Below are 6,109 nucleotides of genomic sequence, written 5' to 3' on the forward strand. Positions count from 1 at the left end.
GGATGATCCCATTTTTAGACCAGGTGTCTTCACACTGCTCCTGGCATGAAACCTCTGAGTCGTGGGAATACTTAGGGAAATATAAGGATTGCATTGATGGAAACTCAGAGAAATTCACTGTAGTATACTTACAGCAATGACCTCAATTGAGCATTGATAGGGATCTCTGAAACCCACATTGCCCTTTAAATTGTCTTATACTGAGCCAAAGGAGCTGGGTTTTTATATACGATAACTTAAGCAATGTATCTGTAACTGATGTAGAAATGTGATATAGTGTGTCAGCCAAGGATAGTTACAACCATCCAAACAGACAACCCACCAATGCTGTCAAAACACTGAAAAACACCTTTCTCCAGCACTTTAAGTATGTAGTCTTCTCCTGATCGCCAGTTGGTTGCATGACATCTTGAATCTTTATCTAAAAGTGGTGAGGCTTGGCCTTATGCTTTATCATCTATGACCAAGGATAAAATGTGGCAAATGAAAACAACTGTCCTGAAAAGAAAATAAACTGTTTTATCTTGTATCGAAAACTTGTTTTCTTTTTTACTAGCCTTTTGTTCTTCAAATATGGCTTCCCTTTTGTCTTCTCCTCTCAGTTCGTCCTCACTACCCAAACTGGATTCACCCCTTCTCTCTCTCTCTCTCTCTCTCTCTCTCTCTCTCTCTCTCTCTCTCTCTCTCTCTCTCTTTCTCTCGTGTAAAATGGAAGGATTTTATTGTTATACCATGTAAGAAACCATATTTATATCTTCTAATCACCTAGGAAACATGAGTCAGTACTACTGATTCACATACTCATCTTGAATTGAAGGAAGATGATTTTGACTTCATTTTTCAATATAATTTGCAATGATTAGAATTAGCATCCTCTCTTAAACTTCTGTACTTAACCACAAATAAGTAGGTATAGTTTGTTCACTGGAACTAGATCTGAAAAAGCTTACAAACTTTCCATTCGTCTCCCCTCTTTGCTGTTACTCTGCCTCCCTCCATCACCATGCTAAATTCCTCTCATCTTCCACATCATTTCCAGGGCAATCTCGAGGCAAGTATGGCTGTTTGTTCTTTTGAAAGAACCTGGACAAGCCCAGTTCCCCCAACTCCATTCTGTCCTCTTGAAATTGGTTTCGTTTGGCAGAATAAGTAAAAATATGAGTAGGATTCTAAGAACCTAAATTCTGGTCTCCTTGCATCATAAACTATAGACAACTCTGTCATAAGTTCTGTAGATACCCATTTTAACAGCAAGACTCTGTGCTTGCCTGGCCTTTTGTCATTTAACTTCACTGTTGGCCTGGAATTTACATAAGCAGAGTTCTACTTTTACAGAAATTCACTTTCAGAGAGGTCAAACAATGCGGCCAAGAACCCACAGGTACAGCTTGCCAGAATGAACCAAACTCATATTACCTCATTTGAGATTCTTTTTTTTTTTTTTCGGAGCTGGGGACCGAACCCAGGGCCTTGCGCTTGCTAGGCAAGTGCTCTACCACTGAGCTAAATCTCCAACCCTCATTTGAGATTCTAATACTGGAATGTGTCAGGCTCCAGAGTTTAAGTGAATGAATCGGTAACTTTCTAGGTCCCTTCAGGGATTTATTTTATACTTCTACTGGCTACTTTTTCTCCTAGAATGAAAACAGGTATAAATGTTTGGTTATCAAATCGAGTCCTCTTATTTTTAGCTGTTCATTCATATTTCTCTGATTTCTAAATTAAAGGAAGTTATTTGTTCAAATAGTCTTAAGTATTGCCTCTCAGAAAACTTTTCAAGTTACCTATTTCTATTTGTCAAGAGACAGCTAGTAGGTCACAGACACTAGTAATAATTCTAAAAAGTTATTTCATATTTAAAACCAATTTAAAACATTAAAAACCTTCAAGGATTTTTATTTTGTTGATTACTAATATATATTTTTCTTCCTTTGCACTCAGTTTCCTCTCTTTCTTCACTTGGGAAATATAGTCACTGTGTCTCACTGCTGATTATCTGCCCCTAACACAATGCCAGTCTTATAGGAGTCAGGAGGGAGGGCTCTTCTTTCAGTGTCTCCTCCAAAGAACAAACCATCCTAAATTGGAAAGTGAAACTTAATATTGAATCAGTCGGGCCACATGATCAATACTGCTAACACATAGCCAGGAACTACACATAAATTAGAAAAAAAAAAAACTATACGAACAATCCTGAAGAGGTCAAAGAGCTATCCAAGTTATGGCCCTCAATCACAGTAACTTGTATAGTTTATATACATGAAAATCAAGGACTCAGAGCTTGGGAGCGCACATAGGAAATTGTTTTGTGATTTTCTTCATTTTGATTGTATTGCTTTCCTGTCTTCAGGAGGAACGATTTTGACTTCAAAAGTAACGAAATATTTGAGAAGGGAATTTACATCCTTCAGTTCTAAATGGTATTCTTGGGTGATTTTCTCAGCAGTCCATGTCTCTGGAGAGAGTTTATGGTTATTGAGAAGGGTCAGTGCTTCTACAACAGTGATCTTGCCTTTGGGACTGTCCATGATATTCTTGTCAAAGTCATCTCCTATCGGCAGTCTGAACTCCTTTGGTTCTTGCTGTGGTTCAGTGGCTTTTACCAGCAAGGAAGGCACCGGTTCTTTGGAATTGACATATACATCTCTCAGTAAGGACAGCAGCTTGTTATCTTTCCTAGAAACTTCTTCCTCGATTTCTGGATACTGACCCAGGTGCTCCTACAGGAGACTGCGGGTGGAAGGGTGCTGGGTGCCATGGGGGGCTTCCTCTTGCTGATCTCCTGCTCCACTCGCTTCTCCACGTTGAAGTTCCTGAAGGCACGGGTCATGCAAGCCCCCATCTCTACCTGATGATGCCCTTAGTTCACTACGCACGTGGGGAGACACCGGCACAGATCCTCTTCTGTCTCTTTTTAGAGGACAAAGATGTTTCTAAGGGATAATGATATGATATCATATCATATGATATCATATCATATGATATGGTGTGATAAAACAAAAATTAACACATCAAACTAGGACAAAACAAATGAAGAAAAAGAGCCTAAGAAAAGTCACATAACCCAAATATATATGCAGAGACCTACTCATCCACATACTTAGGAATTCAAAAACACTAAAGTGGAAGCCATAATATATATGCATAGGACCTGTAGGGCAGACAGACAGAGACAAAACACAGAGACAGAGAAACATGGAGAGACAGAGAGATAGGGAGACATACAGAGAGACAGAGTATAAAATAAAAGAAAACCAATAAATTAAAATAAAAAAAATCGGGTTTTTAGCGGGAGTCCCAAACCCGCAGATCCCTGCCCACAGCAGCTCTCTGCTCCCAAACCATGTGGGAGAGAGCCCTCACCGCCTGGACAGGTGGGCACTCCTGAGACTGCAGAGCCTAAGAGACCACCAACACTGCCCACCCCTGCCCACATCCCTGGCCCAAGAGGAAACTGTATACGGCCTCTGGGTTCCCTTGGATAAGGGCACAGCAGAAGCAGGTCCTCTGCATCTGAGACATTGCCGGAACCTGAAGGGACGGACCAGATAAACAGCACTCTGCACCCAAATCCCGTGGGAGGAAGAGCTAAACCTTCAGAGAGGCAGACACGCCTGGGAAACCAGAAGAGACTGCACTCTGCACACATTACTGATTCCAGAGGAAAACACCAAACGCCATCTGGAACCCTGGTGCACGGAAGCTCCCGGAAAGGGCGGCAGAGATCTTCCTGGTTGCTGCCCCCGAGGAGAGCTCTTAGGCAGCACCCCATGAGCAAACTTGAGCCTCGGGACTACAGGTAAGACCAACCTTCCTGCTCCAAGAGACCTGCCTGGTGAACTCAAGCACAGGCCCAAGGGAACAGCTGAAGACCTGTAGAGAGGAAAAACTAAACGCCCAAAAGCAGAACACTCTGTTCCCATAACTGACTGAAAGAAAACAGGAAAACAGGTCTACAGAACTCCTGACACACAGGCTTATAGGACAGTCTAGCCACAGTCAGAAATAGAAGAACAAAGTAATACTAGATATAATCTGATGGCGAGAGGCAAGCACAGGAATCCAAGCAACAGAAACCAAGACTACATGGCATCATCGGAGCCCAATTCTCCACCAAAGCAAACATGGAATATCCAAACACACCAGAAAAGCAAGATCTAGTTTCAAAATCATATTTGATCATGATGCTGGAGGACTTCAAGAAAGACGTGAAGAACTCCCTTAGAGAAACACAGGAAAACATTAATAAACAAGTAGAAGCCTACAGAGAGGAGTCACAAAAATCCCTGAAAGAATTCCAGGAAAACACAATCAAACAGTTGAAGGAAATAAAAATGGAAATAGAAGCAATAAAGAAAGAACACATGGAAACAACCCTGGATATAGAAAACCAAAAGAAGAGACAAGAAGCCGTAGATATGAGCTTCACCAACAGAATACAAGAGATGGAAGAGAGAATCTCAGGAGCAGAAGATTCCATAGAAATCATTGACTCAACTGTCAAAGATAATGTAAAGCAGAAAAAGCTACTGGTCCAAAACATACAGGAAATCCAGGACTCAATGAGAAGATCAAAGCTAAGGATAATAGGTATAGAAGAGAGTGAAGACTCCCAGCTCAAAGGACCAGTAAATATCTTCAACAAAACCATAGAAGAAAACTTCCCTAACCTAAAAATAGAGATACCCATAGGCATACAAGAAGTCTACAGAACTCCAAATAGATTGGACCAGAAAAGAAACACCTCCCGTCACATAATAGTCAAAAAACCAAACGCACAAAATAAAGAAAGAATATTAAAAGCAGTAAGGGAAAAAGGTCAAGTAACATATAAAGGCAGACCTATCAGAATCACACCAGACTTTTCGCCAGAGACTATGAAAGCCAGAAGATCCTAGACAGATGTCATACAGACGCTAAGAGAAAAAAATTCCAGCCCAGGTTACTGTATCCTGCAAAACTCTCAATTAACATAGATGGAGAAACCAAGATATTCCATGACAAAACCAAATTTACACAATATCTTTCTACAAATCCAGCACTACAAAGGATAGTAAATGGTAAAGCCCAACATAAGGAGGCAAGGTATACCCTAGAAGAAGCAAGAAACTAATCGTCTTGGCAACAAAACAAAGAGAAGAAAAGCACACAAACATAACCTCACATCCAAATAAGAATATAACAGGAAGCAATAATCACTATTCCTTAATATCTCTCAACATCAATGGCCTCAACTCCCCAATAAAAAGACATAGATTAACAAAATGGATACGCAACGAGGACCCGGCATTCTGCTGCCTACAGGAAACACAACTCAGAGACAAAGACAGACACTACCTCAGAGTGAAAGGCTGGAAAACAACTTTACAAGCAAATGGTCAGAAGAAGCAAACTGGAGTAGCCATTCTAATATCAAATGAAATCAATTTTCAACTAAAAGTCATCACAAAAGATAAGGAAGGACACTTCATATTCATCAAAGGAAAAATCCCCTAAGATGAACTCTCAATCCTAAATATCTATGCCCCAAATACAAGGGCACCTACATACGTAAAAGAAACCTTACTAAAGCTCAAAACACACATTGCACCTCACACAATAATAGTAGGAGATTTCAACACCCCACTCTCATCAATGGACAGATCATGGAAACAGAAATTAAACAGAGACGTAGGCAGACTAAGAGAAGTCATGAGCCAAATGGACTTAACAGATATTTATAGAACATTCTATCCTAAAGCAAAAGGATATACCTTCTTCTCAGATCCTCATGGTACTTTCTCCAAAATTGACCATATGAAAAACCGGGCCTCAACAGGTACAGAAAGATAGAAATAATCCCATGCGTGCTATCAGATCACCACCTCCTAAAGCTGGTCTTCAATAACAATAAGGGAAGAACACCCACATATACGTGGAAGATGAACAATGCTCTACTCAATGATAACCTGGTCAACGAAGAAATAAAGAAAGAAATTAAAGACTTTTTAGAATTTACTGAAAATGAAAGTACAACATACCCAAACTTATGGGACACAATGAAAGTTGTGCTAAGAGGAAAACTCAGAGCTCTGAGTGCCTGCAGAAAGAAACAGGAAAGAGCATATGT

General features: G+C 40.3%; 1 pseudogene; it reads right to left on the bottom strand.

Annotated features, from left to right (window-relative positions):
* Positions 1–2,174: 2,174 nt before the first annotated feature.
* Ndufaf4-ps5 (NADH:ubiquinone oxidoreductase complex assembly factor 4, pseudogene 5) lies at positions 2,175–2,873 on the bottom strand (annotated as a pseudogene).
* Between the last annotated feature and the right edge of the window lie 3,236 nt (positions 2,874–6,109).

This window comes from Rattus norvegicus, chromosome X (assembly GCF_036323735.1).
Source record: "Rattus norvegicus strain BN/NHsdMcwi chromosome X, GRCr8, whole genome shotgun sequence".
Lineage (NCBI taxonomy): Eukaryota > Metazoa > Chordata > Mammalia > Rodentia > Muridae > Rattus > Rattus norvegicus.